This window comes from Protopterus annectens, chromosome 1.part0 (assembly GCF_019279795.1).
Source record: "Protopterus annectens isolate FY-2018-M chromosome 1.part0, PAN1.0, whole genome shotgun sequence".
In the NCBI taxonomy this organism is placed as follows: Eukaryota; Metazoa; Chordata; order Ceratodontiformes; family Protopteridae; genus Protopterus; species Protopterus annectens.
Window position 1 is genome coordinate 1,825,932,300 of NC_056725.1, and position 16,886 is coordinate 1,825,949,185.

Genomic DNA, 16,886 nt, shown 5'->3' on the forward strand with positions numbered 1-16,886 from the left:
ACTAGTGAAAAAATTCAACCCCTTTTAGAATATCAAGAACATACCAAGAATCCTTAAGTAGTGTTGGATACTTCTGTAAAATACCTTTAAATTTATTATCAACAAACACAGATAGTGGTTCAGTTTTACTACTTAATGCAGAAATAATGGGTCTCATTCATGAATCACGCATGTTATTGTGAATTTTTGGTAACTCAAGCATAATCAATTTAACTGAATAATTAATTGACAAAAATGTAAAGTCATTTGGGAAATATGTTGTTCTAATAACAGAGCCCGCAAAATAGTGTCACTTAAACATTTCATTCCTAGAAAGTTATGTATAAAAAGAATAATTATAAAACATTAAACCCATTTTGCTGGAATAATTGCTAGCAGCCATCAAAACTACACCCCACCCTTGTCATGTTTCATTATATGAACAGATGTATCAGCAGACAGCTTATTTAAACTTTATTCTCACTAATAACCAAGTTGAAATACTTTTGTTCAGGCTTTTGCTGAAACATTAAACTAATATCTCTTTCACATACATCCTCAGCAATGAATTGTGAATTCAAAGCATGAATTAAACAAACTACATGTTATCAATTGATTTGGTAGTATGTTTGTTCTGACCAAATATCAGTAAAAGTTGTACTTTTCTGGCAAGTAATTTTAATTCAGTTAAAGTTTTGCCCACTTTAGCTATTCTAGCAAGAATAAATGTGAGCCCTTTTAAAAAAGGAAATAATGTATGTGCATAATGTTAAGATCAATGTAGTTATAAATACGGAATGTAAATGTACCATCGGTATTATTATCAAAATTGTCTAACACGGTACTTTCAATGAAATGGGAAAATTCATTTTTCTCAACAAAGTCTATATCATAAGAGCAGAAGGTGTTACTGGTAAGATTATCCCCCAGATTCAATAAAATCCATGTAGGCTCCATGTAGAGCCTACACAGAATGTACCTATGTATACTGCCATGGTTCCCCCTTGGCAGCGCATCATGCATATTAATCATAGTGTGCTACCAAGGGAGATCACAGTAACATGGATAAGCAGTAGTGTAGAAGCTGTCCCCTAGTTGTAGATTGTCCAGGAAATTCCTGAACAGATGTTATACACGGGATAAGATTCCTTGTAATGTACCTGCTAGTGTATAAATATGTTTGAATTTTATTATTTTTTAAATTTTTTTAATGCACGTTTGCATGTGTGGCACAGAGTGCAAGAGTGCCGAGCTGCACTTACACATACACAACTGACACCTGCCAGACATCTAAAAATAGAAACCAAATGTAATTAATTAATTTTTAATGCCAGTTTGAGCGGCATGGCACAGTGTGCAGCAGTACCAAGCTGTGCTTACACATACATTGCTCACACCTACAACACATCTAAAAATAGAAACCGAATGTGATTAATTATTTATGTTTTATTTTATTTTTTTATTTATTTTGAATGGCCATTTGCGCTGCGTGGCACAGTGCTTAGCAACTCTAACAGGTAGATTAGTAGTATATGTGAATGTATACTGGCTTTCTCACTATCCAAGTAACTACATAGGTTGAGACACAGTCTAAGGTGGAGTAGGTCCCAGGTTCAAGTCCAGAGCACTCCTACTTTTTTAAATTTAATGCTGAGAAAATCTGTGAAGCGACCTAAAGGGGGGTTTAATACATAATCTGCTCGATGCTAACCTCTGCTTGAACATGGTCAATGACTATTCTTGTTTGCACATTGCTAAGCTCCCCTGAAACATTGTTGTGTGAATTTGTATGAAGCAAAACTCCACTGAAATGGTTTGCATGATGCTAAGCAACATGGCGCTTTTTTGAAAGTTACAGTATGATGTGTAACGACGAGAAAGCAGCCTATATAAAGGTGAATAGGCAGGAATTCTACAAAATTTATTGGAGTCTATAGTAAACTATCACTATGCCTGGTGGTGTTGGTGAGGTAGTGTGCTTTCGAGCCCAGAGATGGGGTGTGCAGGTGTCCAGAGTGTTTGTTGGACTCCTGGTCCAAACCTATGATTCCCAGCTGTTGCAGGGTGATTACCAGGGCTCAGAATGTAATGCTGAAGTGTGGGATTGGTTGGCCAGGGATCTTACGAGTGCTGCTAGTATCCCCTGCACTGGTGAGCAGTGTCATCACCACTATGAAATCCTGAAGCGAAGGAAGAGGGGAACCTTGGACATCTGGATGCAAGAGGCTAGGGTTGGTTAGACCCCCCACAGATATGTAAGTGTTTCCTACTACTTTACTAATATACAAGCTGAATATGTGCAAAACTGGAATGCATAATGGTTTGCTTCTCTTCCAGCAGCTGCAGTTGAATGGGCTTGCAATGTCCAGTCTCAAACAGGCTGCCTGGCCAGGATGAGGCATGAGTGTGGTAAGTAGGGAAAAGTTATGATAAATGTAGTGCAATAAACAATAACAATAAACAATAAATTTTAAAGCAGAATTGTGCTTTGATAAGTAATGTTTGCAAATAACTGCAGTAGGGCTGTGTCATTGCATGTGTGTTCTAATATGGCTCCAGTTAATTGTTAAACTAAGTGTACATGTCCCCTGGAGTCACAGCTTTTGGTTTCTACTCCCATGCCAGCCAGTTAAGGCATGACCAGCTGTCAGGTCTATTTAATGTACATGAACATGCCTCTCAACTGTCATGATTTTTTGAAATGTAATGACTGCTCAATCTGTCTGGTCCTTGATTAAAAGATAAATGATTACCTAGAATACAATTTGTTTGCAAATCCATTTACATAACACCTTAATAGTAATGTATGAGCACAGTATGTGAAACAGTTCCCTGTAGCTGTATACCTGCATTTGTTAGTGCTTGGCCCAGACTTTTCTATGCTAACATGTTGAGAGGTATGTATGTGCAACATCTATACAACAATTGGAGTCACTGTATTCACAACTGACAGTGCACACTAGTAGAAGTATATATTAATAGTCTGTGTAGTAATATCTGTGAGTTCACTAATGGTACATTTTTCTCTCTCTCCACACACCCCTTATCTTTAATTTATTAATGTTATTTATTATTATGATTTTATATTAATATATTCTGTTAAACTAACTGATATGTTGGCCTTATGGATTATCTCATACTGGTTTACTGTTAACATACTTACTGTTTTGTTATTTATTGTTGTGTTCCACATAATATACCTTAATATGTATTTGGATTACTCAGTATTATGTCCTATTATGTTAATACTAACATTGGTTTGGTTATTACTAATCTTAACTTATGTTTATATCTAATTTATGAAAGAGTGACAAGGTAGGCCAGTTCTAGTTGATCCATCTACCTTGGCTCCCCGGCAGTGGCACTGGGGCACATCACACCTGGGCCTCATCCTGGTCGTGCCCTTTCTGCTGCTTCTGCACTACCTACAGTTTCAGATAGTTCCACCCCATGGAATAGGGTAGATCCCCCTCTGAGAACAGCAGTGGAGGGGGTGATTTTGTCACTGTGATGAAATACCAGGTATGGTGCGCAGGTTGCTCTGTTGAAGTAAAAATAAAAACAGAAGTGGTTCCACACGGCAGGAAATTATTGCAGAAGAAATTTATTGCAAAAAGTAAGTGCTTTCGTGAATGACATTTACTTCTTCAGACTGTTTAAAAGACAAAATAGCACATACCCTTATAAATGCTCATTCAACCAATCATGCTGCAAATAAAGCCTAATTGCTTTAACTTACAAAATGACAAATTAGTTAAAAGCAGCACTCTGCAAACATTTTAAATACATAAAAAATATATGTATAAAAAGCATGAAAACTAAAATTAATGCCTAAATAGCAGAGAATAAACAAATGGGCTTGTCAGTTGTTACATAACATGATGAGCTATACTAATTGCTCATAAATTCCAGTTAAATATGAAAGCAGTACAATGATAGAACTAATATACATACAACAAAATACACCTCTAAAACATGTCTCACTCAGGAATTGCAAAGCAGAGTCAGTTGTGGGATTATACCTAATACTATACAGAACTATTAATTCACATAATCAATGCTTAAGGGCTCTCACCTTCAAAAAGGGTTTAAGGGGAAACCCTATTATTTAGACTTGGAGGTTTATCTGCTTGAAGACATATGATCCACTTTTGCTCAAAGGATTCAGTTCTATTACTCAGGTCACCTTTTTTTAAAGTTTTGTGCATAATATCCAAAACAAGAAACTTAAACTTATGGTCAATACCTGTTTTGGCTACATGGAGAGTTAGGGCATTTGTATCTTTAGTATTCCTAATATCTCTAGTGTGTTCTAGAACTCGTTTTTTTAATACCCTATTTGTTTTGCCTACATAAATGAAATACACACAATACAATAGCAGAAGTACACTACATTACTAGTCTGGCAGTCCGCATATAATTTACTATTTATTTCAAAACCAAGGTGGGGATGCTTAAAATGTCCACCATTGTGTATATGTGTACAAGCCGCACATCTCCTATACATATATGTCCCAATTCTATCTGACAGGATATGTGGTGTTGCATGCTGTGTTTTATAACATAGTTGTCTCTTGAGTGACTTATTATTCCTAAAGGCAAAATGGGGTTCAGGAGCTATAATGCCTTCTAGCTCATTCACAGTTGAAAGAATATCCCGGTTATTCCTAATGACATTACAAACCATATGTATATCACTGGCATAAGTCAGGGGCATCCTGATCTTATTGCTACAGCCTTGGGTCACTGTAGGAATACCATAAACATTACTATTAGTAGTAGCATTAGAGCTGGAGTCATTGCATAAAAATGGTCTACATCTTCCCTGCTTTCAATCCAGGCCTGGGCTATCTGTATATCAATATCCTCAGCTCTGTAGCCTCTCTCAATGAACTCTTGTATAAGGGTATGCAGCGCCATCTTCAGTTAGGCATCTTTACTATAAAGCCTCATCGTACGAAAAATCTGACCTCTAAGCACATTAGACTTAGTATGCCTCGGGTGCATACTAGTATTATGCAGGATATTGTTCTTCCTCACATCCTTCCTATACATGGTTGTGAAAACATTTTGAGCCATGTCTTTGGTTACCTTAACATCCATAAATTCCAGCCCTACTGCTGAATATTTGGAGGTAAACCTAAGAAACCCATTCAACTCATTCAAAAAACAAATGAAATCAAGTAATTGTTGTTCGGTACCTTGCCACAACAAAAAAATGTCATCCACAAACCTTTTGTACCACTTCATACAAGTGCAGTAGGTATTGTTAGACAGAACATATTTGGCTTCCCAGTTTGCCAGGGAGAGGTTGGCGTAGCTATTGGCACAAGCTGTCCCCATAGCTACACCTACCCCTTGGATGTAGTACTCATCACCAAAAATAAACAAATTATTTTCTAGTATGATCTTGAGTAGTGAACAGATCAAGGACACTTTATTATTTGGAACATTATTGCTGAGAAGTATCTCCCTTACGTTCTCAATGCCCCAGTAATTGGGGATGACTGTAAACAGGGACTCCACATCTATAGTCACAAAGAGGCAAGGACCCTGAATAACCTTAATGTAATTATTCAACTCACTAAGAAAACACTTAGTATCTTTAAGGATGGTGCTACACTTATCCAATACATCATGCAAGTTCTTTTCGACAAAAACAGAAAGAGGTTCAGTGACCCAGCCTCTACTTGAAACAATAGGATGCATTGATGGAGTTGCAAGGTTCTTATGTATTTTAGGGAGCCCATACAACATAGAGACCACAGGAAAATCAACTCTGAAATACACAAACAACTGTTCAGAAATCATCCCAATAATCAACAAATCAAACACCAAAAACTAGACTCTTTCAATGCAGCTTTTCAAAACTTGACCAGACACATTAGTATATATAATAGAGTTACTTAAATGATCTATCATAGATTGTACATAATTTTCCTTGTCCATCACAACTATGCCACCCCCTTTATCTTCAGGGTGGATCTCTATGCTATTTATACGTTTAAGCTCAAGCAAGGCTTGAGTTTCTGCAGAGGACAAATTAGCATAACCACTAATACATCTTTCAGAAAATTTCTCTCTCAATTGTATGTCACAGATGTTAACAAATAGATCAATAGTCACATTACTTGGTGGTATATATGTGCTAGGTTTCTTAAAACGACATTCAATAGCATTTGTATCCTTAAACATTGTTTTTAGTGAAAGGGTTCTGCCAAATAGTCATAAATCTTTCAGCACATCAGTTAAATTCACTCATTGAGCTGGTACAAAAGACAGGCCTCTGTTCAAAACACAAAGTTGCTTCTGCGTCAGTGTAGCAGAAGAAATATTTAAAACTAACCCAGTTTGTACCTTTTCTCTGCTCTCAAAACTTCCTCATGGCTGTGCAAACGTCGTGCCTTCATACTCTGTGTTTGAGTCCTGGATCTGCCTCGTATAGGAAGTGGGTCCTCCAGTAAAAAAGGGCCATGTGAAGGCATCAATACTGCAGAACCCTGCTTACTAGTGCTCAATTTAGCATACGAGGTCATATTATGCTTAGGTCTTACAATACTCACATCTGTGGTACAGCTACTGCTCGTTGTAGCAGAGTTACTTGCAGAAATAGCTGCCCCCTCCAGGCTATTCTCATGTTGATCAAAGGGGGAGTGTTCACCTAACTCAGTACTGCCTACTACAGTAGTGCAGGCTGTTGGTTCCATCAGTGTAATCGTACCGGCTGGGCTTCTCTGTTGATCGAAGCTGTGCCTTCTTTCATTAGTGTATGTCACGTTTGAATTTCTACTATCTCTGTTCCATGCAAAGACATTGCCCTCAGAGAAATTATTCATGTCTCTTTGAATCTTCCTCCCTTTAGTAGCAGCCAGTCTACTGTCATATGCCATAATGTTTTCAGCTAGCATATCCAATCTGTCACCCACAACCTCATCGGGGTACGTATTTAAAATCAATTCTTGCAGCTCATTAACCTCTTTATGTAGTTTATGTTCCTCCAGTCGAAAAAAATCAATGAGGAGCCACATATACTTTACACTGCATTCAAGGTTAATAGCTTGCCACTGTTTCAACAATTCAGGGTATGTCGAGCCATTACTCAGCATCGTTAGAACCCTGAGCCCTCTTGGTGCAATGTTCATGTTCAATGAAGCCTCAAAGTGAAAGCGTTGCCATTGCAACCACTTATACCTCTAGAACTTATTCTCAAGTTCACGGTAGTCTTTATGAAATACTTTTATTTATTTATTTATTTATTTATTTATTTTACATTTGTTGACCAGGCTAGTCCAGCTGGATATATGTCCATTTTCAGTGGAGGCCCGGGGAGAAAAGCTCCGCAAATTACAACAACATAAAAGGTCAAGGCAAAGACAATAACAGTATAATTTGGTACATAAGAAGTTTTAACAATTATAGTACAAGCCTAAGATTATATATTTTATATTTCAGTAGGAAAAAGGAAAAATTTATCTAAGAATAGATGAATAAGACTAATACATTTGCATTAGAAATGGTGTAGTACAAATCTTTATAACATATTACAAAATTAGATACACCTAGTAATTTATGATAAGAGATACTAAGGTCTCACAAAAACCTAAGAAAGAAAAACACTATAGATCAATAGACAGAGTATAGAAGAACAGCAAACAAGGATGGATTTCTAGTGATCTTTAACACATAGGTTGTGATACTATATGAAGGTGTTTAATCATTCCACAGTATATACTTATTTACATGAGAAAAAATCCTAAGGAAGGTTAAGCTCACTAAAAATTAGTGAGACAACACATGATCATGATCATGGGAGGCTAGGAATTGTGGGAGTCTAGTTAATAGTTAGGTACTTAGTCTGGGTTAATACAGGGGCATAGCCAGTGTGATTTGAGGTAGGGTTTAAGCTTGCTTTTAAATAAGCTGACGGAGGATATTGAGGTTAGCTGGCTTGGGAGGATGTTCCAGGCCTTACCTATTGTATTGGAGAACAAGGTGTCACCAGCTAAGTTGTTGGATTTTGATATTTGTACAAGTAGGTTATTAGCTGAGCATAAGGTCTTGAGGTTATTATAGGGGATGACTAGGGATGTAAGTATGGGTGTATTTTGAGGTAAATACAGGATCTTATGGGCTACTATTAATTGATTGAAAAGTATTAAATTTGGCAGCTCTAACCATCCTAACTGATTCAGATTTATACAGTGATGAGTTCTATAGGAGGATCCAGCTGCAAATCTGGCAATATTGTTGTAGGAGGATGTAAGTTTACTCAGATTACTTCTACATATTCTGGTATAGATAGGGGAGGCATAGAGCAAGGTAGAGATGAGGTGGGTACGAGCAATAGTAACCCAGGCTGGAGGTTTAAGAAAGGGTTTTATTCTATAGAGGGAACCTAGTTTCTTGTTTACTATTTTTATAGTGTTATTAATGTGAGGTTCAAAGGACAAGTTGTTATCTATTAGTACCCCAAGTAGTTTGATGGTTGGTTCAGGACATATTATAGTTCCATCATTTGAAGTAATAGTAAAGTTAAGTGGGGAGGTTCTGCGGGTGGGGGTAAATAGTAGCATTTTTGTTTTTTTGGGGTTAAGGATAAGACGTCTTTGTAGGAGCCAGTTTTCAACTGTACTAAAGGTCATTTGGGTTAGTGACTGAAGTTCTGATTGAGAAGCAGCAGCGCATATGAGTGTGGAGTCGTCAGCGTACTGGATGCAGTCAGCTTGAGGAATTACAGAATGAAGGTCATTTGTAAAGATGGAGAAGAGTAATGGGCCTAATATTGATCCTTGCGGGACCTCTAGAGTGACTGGGACATGGGAAGATAAAGTATGTTCCCATAGTACAGCCTGTTGCCTGTTATGTAGGTATGACTGGAACCACTGTATAGTGTGGTTGTCCAATGCCAGGTTTTTGAGTGTGTCTATAAGGAGGTGGTGATTCACCATGTCAAATGCTTTGGACAGGTCAATAAAAACAGCTGAGGACAGAGTATCAATATTGCGATTACTGTTAATATGGTTAGTGAAGGATAAGAGAGCAGAGGTGGTGCTATGAAATGGTCTAAAGCCATGTTGACAGGGTGCTAATAAATTGTGATCGAGTAGGTAGGTTAACAGTTGTATGTGTATACAATTCTCCATTATTTTTGCCAAAGGAGATAGAATAGCTATGGGCCTATAATTGGACAACTCTTTGGAGTTACCGCCCTTATGCAGGGGAATAATGTGAGAGACTTTCCAGATTAGGGGAATAGATCCTTCAGAAATAGTTCTGTTAATGAGGATGGATATGGGGTAGGCTATGATTTTATCAGCTTTTTGCAGGTATTCTGCAGGTAATTTATCAGCAGAGAGAGTAGTGGGTTTAAGTTTCTGTATGAGGTTACAGATAAGTGAAGTGGGCACTGGCTGAAAATGAAATTGATGAGAATTATTGGCAAAGGTTGTGGCAGAGCCTGGGGTGCTACGGGATAGCTGGTTGGCTAGGGATTGTATGGTTTCAGTGAAAAAAGTATTAAATGAGTCAGCTATTTGGATGGGATTGTTGTGATCAGAGCTAGAGGGAAAGGGAGTACTTGAGCATCCAGGGTGTAGGAGGTTATTGATACCTCGCCAGAATTTTTTGGGATTATTTTGGTTGGTTTGCTGTAGTTGGTAGTAGTAGTTTCTTTTATCGGCTAATATGGCTTTTTTTGTTTCATTTCTTAGCTGTCTGAATTACAGGTGGTCTGAGGAGCTTTTTGTTGAGCGCCATTTAGCCCATTGTTTATTTCTTTGGAGGATTTTTTGTTTGGTCGTTTTGGTGAGCCATGGTGCCGGTTTGGTTCTAATTCTAACTTTGCGTAATGGGGCATGGCTGTCTAAAATGGTTAGAAATTTAGAGTTAAAGTATTTCACGGCATTATCTATTGGGAGGTATTTCAGGGGTGACCAGTCATAGGTGGCTAGTTCAGCTTGAAAGTGAGCAGGGTTAAAATTTTTGGTAGAACGAATAGTTCTACAGATGGTAGAGTTTAGGATGACAGTTTTTGTTCTGATTAAATAGGTAAGCAAGTGATCACTTATGTCCTCAGGGAGGGTGCCTGTTTTATAGTTTAGTTGGGGGGTATTAGTGAGTATCCAGTCAAGGGTACTAGCTTTGTTGTTAGTTTTGTTGGTGCGGGTTGGGGATGTTATAGTTTGGATAAAACCATGTAAGTTGATATGAGTAGAAGGCTGCTCAGATATACAGGAGTTCCAGTTAATGTTAAAATCTCCAAGTATAATGATTTCTTGGGGGTAGTTACTTGAGAGCCAGCTGAGGATAGCCTCTAATGTGTTGATGTTATTGCCCGGGGGAAGATAGACACATGATAGATATATGGCTTTGCTTTTGTTAAGCTGAATCTTAGTTAGAAGAATTTCTGCATTGTTGCAAAGTGGAGGTTTGGAGTCTAACAAGGTATCTTTAAATAAGTCAAAGTCAGCTGGAGTCTCTGCCATTGGTACAAGCACGGTTTCACTTAATAGAGTGTTATTCTGCATGCTTAGTAAAGAACAGAACCGATCAATAACCTTCTTATTCGATGAAATGTTCATTGGAGGCAATCCCTTCATTTGCTGGTCCATCCCATTACCTGCCATGCTCAAGTCAGAGGAAAAGATATACAATATAAAAACAGGCAAGCCTCTGAGTAGACAAAGGAACCAACTAAAGTAGATCAATAATAGTAAAAATAAAAACAGAAGTGGTTCCAAACGACAGGAAATTATTGCAGAAGAAATTTATTGCAAAAAGTAAGCGCTTTCGCGAATAACATTCGCTTCTTCAGACTGTTTAAAAGACAAAATAGCACACACCCTTATAATTGCTCATTCAACCAATCATGCTGCAAATAAAGCCTAATTGCTTTGACTTACAAAATGCCAAATTAGTTAAAAGCAGCACTCTGCAAACATTTTAAATACATAAAAAATATATGTATAAAAAGCATGAAAACTAAATTCTATGTCTAAATAGCAGAGAATAAACAAATGGGCTTGTCAGTTGTTACATAACATGATGAGCTAGACTATTGCATTGATTATTATGTGTATTAATAGTTCTGTATAGTATTAGATATAATCCCACAATAGGCTCTGCTTTGCAATTACTGAGTGAGATGTTTTAGAGGTGTATTTTGTTGTATGTATATTAGTTTTATCATTGTACTGCTTTTATATTTAACTGGAATTTATGAGCAATTAGTATAGCTCATCATATAAGGGTGTGCGCTATTTTGTCTTTTAAACAGTCTGAAGAAGCTAATGTTATTCACGAAAGCGCTTACTTTTTGCAATAAATCTCCTGTTGTGTGAAACCACTTCTGTTTTTATTTTTATTATTATTGATCTACTTTTGTTGGTTCCCTTGTCTACTCAGAGGCTTGCCTGTTTTTATATTGTATATCTTTTCCTCGGACTTGAGCATGGCAGGTAATGGGATGGACCAACAAATGAAGGGATTGCCTCCAACGAACAGTTCATCGAATAAGAAGGTTATTGATCGGTTCTGTTCTTTACTAAGTATGCAGAATAACCCTCTATTAAGTGAAACTGTGCTTGTACCAATGGCAGAGACACCAGCTGACTTTGACTTACTTAAAGTATTCAATAAAGACTACCGTGAACTTGAGAATAAGTTCTATAGGTATAAGCAGTTGCAATGGTAATGCTTTCACTTTGAGGCTTCATTGAATATGAACATTGCACCAAGAGGGCTCAGGGTTCTAACGATGCCGAGTTATGGCTCGACATACCCTGAATTCCTGAAACAGTGGCAAGCTATTAACCTTGAATGCAGTGCAAAGTATATGTGGCTCCTCATTGATTTTTTTTAACCGGAGGAACAGAAACTACATAAAGAGGTTAGTGAGCTGCAAGAATTATTTATTTATTTATTTTATTTTATTTATTTACAATATAAGAATAGAAAATAACATTGACTTAATATAAGCACAAGTAGCAAAGCTACAGGTTAAACAAACTAGTGTTGTAGGATAAACACAATGAGAATAATGGTCTAGGAACTAACTTATCAGCATAACCATTGTAGCTTAAGATGGCTTTTGAGGTTGTTTTTGAACTGTTGATGTGAGGTCATGAGTCTAAGGGTGTTAGGCAGGAGTTCAGGGCTTTCCAATGGAGTTGGCATACAGGGCATCACCACCCGAGTTCTTAGCTAGTAGTTAAGATCTGAACGTGATTGGCTGATCTAAGGGAGTTAAGGTTGGAGTAGGGCACAATGAGGGAGTTCTGTCAGGATAGTGGATTATTTTAAAGGCTTCAGTGAGTTGATTAAGTATGAGAAGATTGGGTAGTTCCAAAAACCGAGTTTCCCTGAGGTTAAGGCAGTGGTGGGGTGCGATATGTGGAACCTGTTATAAATCTAGCAATATGGTTATAAGCAAGAGAGCATGTTAAGAAGTTTTTATATTGAGGAAAAAAAAGACTGGGATATATAGTAAGGAGAGGAGAGGCGTCTTGAGGCAATAGTTTAGCTTGGTCAAGGGGTTAAAAGTGTTTTATTCTGTACATGGATCCAAGTTTTTGTTAACCGATTTGATGGTTTGGGTAATGTGGATGTCAAATTTTAGCTTGTAGTCAATGGTAACACCTAGTAATTTGGTACTGGCAACAGGGGCTAGATGGTTCCGTTTATGGATTTAATGTGGAAAGGTGTAATGTTAGTATTTGGGAGTTTGAACCATTTCTCAACTAAAGTAAAACAGAGTTGAGTAGTAGTTTGGAGTTCTGAGCAGGAGACAGGCAGCATCAGGGTGGAGTCATCAGCATATTGTATGCAGGTGGATTTCGGGATGACTGAGTGCAGGTTATTTATGAAGATGGAAAAGAGAAGAGGACCAAGAATGGAACCCTGAAGAACACCAATGGTGTTTGAGAGCAGGCCTGATAGTTTATCTTGCCATAGGACAGCTTGTTGCCTACCAGTGAGGCGCTTTAAACCAGCTTGGTGGGTGTGCTAAGATATAGACTTTTCTAGGTATTAAGTAGGAGTTGGTGATTGACCATACATCTTTCCATGATTTTCGCTATTGGAGACAGGATTGCTATTGGTCTGTAGTTAGATATTTCAGTGGAGGTACCTCCTTTATGAAGAGGAATGATATAAGAAATCTTCCAGGAAGAGGGAATAGTGGCTTCAGTAATAGTTCGGTTGATCAGGATGGATATAGGGTAGGCGATAACTTCAGATGCTATTTGTAAATATTCCGCTGGGAGGTGATCAGCGCCCAGGGTGGTTGGTTTAAGCTTTTAAGAGGGAACAAATATAGGAGGAAGAGACAGGGTTTAGGTTAAAGGAGATGAGGGCCTCTTCATGAGATTGAGAGGAAGGTGGAGCAGAGGAGGTTAGTTGGCTGGCAAGGGATTGGATAGTATCGGTGAAGAAGGAGTTAAAGGTGTTGGCTACTACCTCTGCATCTCAGGGATTGGAGTGGTAGTTTTACCTGATTGTTCTGGTGTTTATTCTGGAGGTGGCAGAAGTATTGTTTTTTGTCCTGGGTAGTGGCTGATTTGGTGGTGTTTCTTAGCTGTTGAAATTTCCATTTGTCCCAGGCCTGGTCTCTGAGTTTCATTTTGTTTTGGTTTCTCTAGTTAACATTTTGGATCTGATTAGTCTGTTTGGGGCATGTGTTTCTAGTATCGAATAATTGTGGGACAAAGTTCTTTTTGTTTCTAATTAATCTAAATAAGGGGGGGTTGGAAGTTGGGCATTTATGTTTAATAATATAGGTAATTAGGTGGTCGCTGAGGTCATTGGGAAGGGTCCCAGTGGTATAGTTAATTGAATCTTTATTGGTAAGGATCCAATCGATGGTGGTTTCTTTTTGGTGAGTATTGCCCAATCTGGTTGGACAAGGTATATTTTGGGAAAAGCCATGTAGGTTAATAGGTTGTGGGGTTGTATGGGAAGAACAGAGGGACCAGTCTATATTGACATCCCCAAGTACTATGGTTTCTTGTGGGTAACTAGTGGCTAGCCAGGACAGTGTTTGCTCAAGATTTTCTATGTTATTCCCTGGTGGGATATAAATAACAATGAGGTTGATGCATTTTTGAGTGTTTAAGCATAACTTTAGGGCAATAAGTTCTAAGTTAGAGATTATAGGAGGTTGTGTTGTTCTTAATGATATTCAGAGTATTCCTGAACATAACAGCTATACCTCCACCCGCTTTTTTTACGGTCGGCCCTGAAGATATTATACCCGGGAGGGAGAATCTCTTCATCCTTAGTGGTGGGTTTTAGCCATGTTTCAGTTAGACACATAATATCAGGGGAATGAGTAGCAGGTTGTGCACCTTGTTGTTAATGCTTCTTAGGTTCAGGTGGGTACTAGAAGGGAGTCAGTAGAATTACGAGCAAGTTTAGATGGGTTAGAGTCTAAGACTTTAGGGGGACCTGGATTGGGATGGATATCTCCATAAATGGTAATACTATTTTTCAGGTAGATAAGTAGTCTTTGTAGTTTGAATAGTAATTTGAGGTGATTTTTATTGTTTGAAATATTAGGTGACGGAGGGTGAGTTGGGCTAAGTTGGGGAATTTTGTTTTAACAGTGAAAGAGGATGGGAGAACCCTATAAGAGTTTGGTTTCTTTACTTTTGTTAACAAATAGGCAATAGGAGTAGGGTAGCTGAGGAGAGGAGGGTAGAATAGAGGAATTTGGCCATGGTGTAAAGGTGGAAAGTGTACTAGGAAGGGAAAAGGCTTTAGTTTTGTCTTTGGAATAGGGGAGGACCTAGAAGTGGGAGGAAAATTGAAGGAGATAGGTTTGCAGAGGGGAACTTGGGAGGGGTTATCTATTGCTATAAATGTAAGTTCTCAAGGTCTTAGCGCCAGCAGTGGGTGGGTGAATTTACAACCAGTGCATACAGTAGAGAAGCAGTTTGGAGGGATATATTTTTCACTTCAGTTACAGAAATGATAAAGTCAGGTTCCAGTTAGCAACAACCTTGTTTTGGGCTATCCCAGAGAATTGGGTAGTAGTTTCTCAAGGAGGTGAGGACTGGCCTGTGCAGACACTTTGGTTGTTGTCAGGTAGGAGCGTTTGTTCTCTTCCTGTGATAGAAGGGAGAGGTAGCACAAATTAGTTTCTCCGTGTATGTAGAATAGATTCAGAGGTGTTAATGTATTTGGTCTAGTGGGAACTCAATGCTTGGGGGTAAGTAATCAACAACAGTTATAACAAGGCTGAGAGATTAAATTGCAAAAGCAAACAGTACAAAACAATTACCCAACAATATTAGATAACAGACGCCAGTGCTACAACAAGAAACACGTGTAAACACTTTGAGATTGCTGCAACAAATCACTGCTCCAGTCTAAAAGTTAAAATTAACTTTTACTTGGAGTAAACTTATAACCATTTACAAGATCAGCAGAACCATTAAGCATCTACCATAGCAAGAAAAATATTCAAAACATATGCTATCAACTCACTAAGCCAGTCGCTGAATTAGTACAAGTAAATATGACATCTGTTGTGCATAATGAATGCTAGCAAGTACATAGAGTTGCCTGAACCTTCTAAAGTTGTATCAGATAAGTTCAATCAAGCAGGGAGACAGACCGCTGCAAAATACTGGCATTGATAGTAAAAACAAAACTGCATATAAGAGGATTCTTTGGCTGTAATAGAAGCCGGATGATACACTGTTGAGCCAATACAAACACAATAAAGGCACTATCTAGCTTTATCAAAACAACGCCAGATATGCGCTAACAACACATGTAGGCAGTTACTGGCAGTTAGAGTACCAAGCAATAAATAGACCAGTACAACCACAATTTAGGCTTCTTTCACTGAATCCGAGTTACCTGGAGGCTGGAAAACATGTCCGGGCCGGAGGACAGGTAGTACCAGGAGTAGATGAGCTTAAAGTTTCGCGGTAAGCCGGATGGAGTATTTTAAATACGTACCCCAATGAGGTTGTGGGTGATAGATTGGAAATGGTAGCTGACAACATTAAGGCATATGACAGTAGACTGGTTGCTACTAAAGGGAGGAAGATTCAAAGAGACATGAAATATTTCTCTGAGGGCAATGTCTTTGCTTGGAACAGAGATAGTAGAAATTCAAACGTGACATACAGCAATGAAAGAGGGTGTAGCATCGATCAACAGAGACCCCCAGCCGGTATGATTACACAGATGGAACCAACAGCTTGCACCACTGTAGTAGGCAGTACTGAGTTAGGTGAACACTCCTGCTCTGATCAACATGAGAATAGCCTGGAGGGGGCGGCTGCTTCTGCAAGTAACTCTGCTACCATGAGCAGTAGCTGTACCACAGAAGTGAGTATTGTAAGACCTAAGCATAATATGACCTCGTATGCTAAACCGAGCACTAGTAAGCAAGGTTCTTCAGTATTGATGCGTTCACATGGCCCTTTTTTACTGAAGGACCCTCTTCCTATATGAGGCAGATCCAGGAGTCGAACACAGAGTATGAAGGCACGACATTTGCACAGCCACAAGGAAATTTCGAGAGCAGAGAAAAGGTACAAACTGGCTTAGTTTTCAATATTTCTTCTGCTACACTGACACAGATGCAACTTTGTCTTTTGAACTGAGGCCTGTCTTTTGTACCAGCTCAATGAGCCAGTTTAACTGATGTGCTGAAAGATTTATGACTATTTGGCAGAACCCTTACACTAAAAGCAATGTTTAAGGATTCAAGTGCTATTGAATGTAGTTTTAAGAAACCTAGCACATATATACCACCAAGTAATGTGACTATTGATCTGTTTGTTAACATTTGTGACAAGCAATTGAGAGAGAAATTCTCTGAAAGATGTATTAATATTTTTGCTAATTTGTCCTCTGCAGAAACTCAAGCCTTGCTTGAGCTTAAATGTATAAAT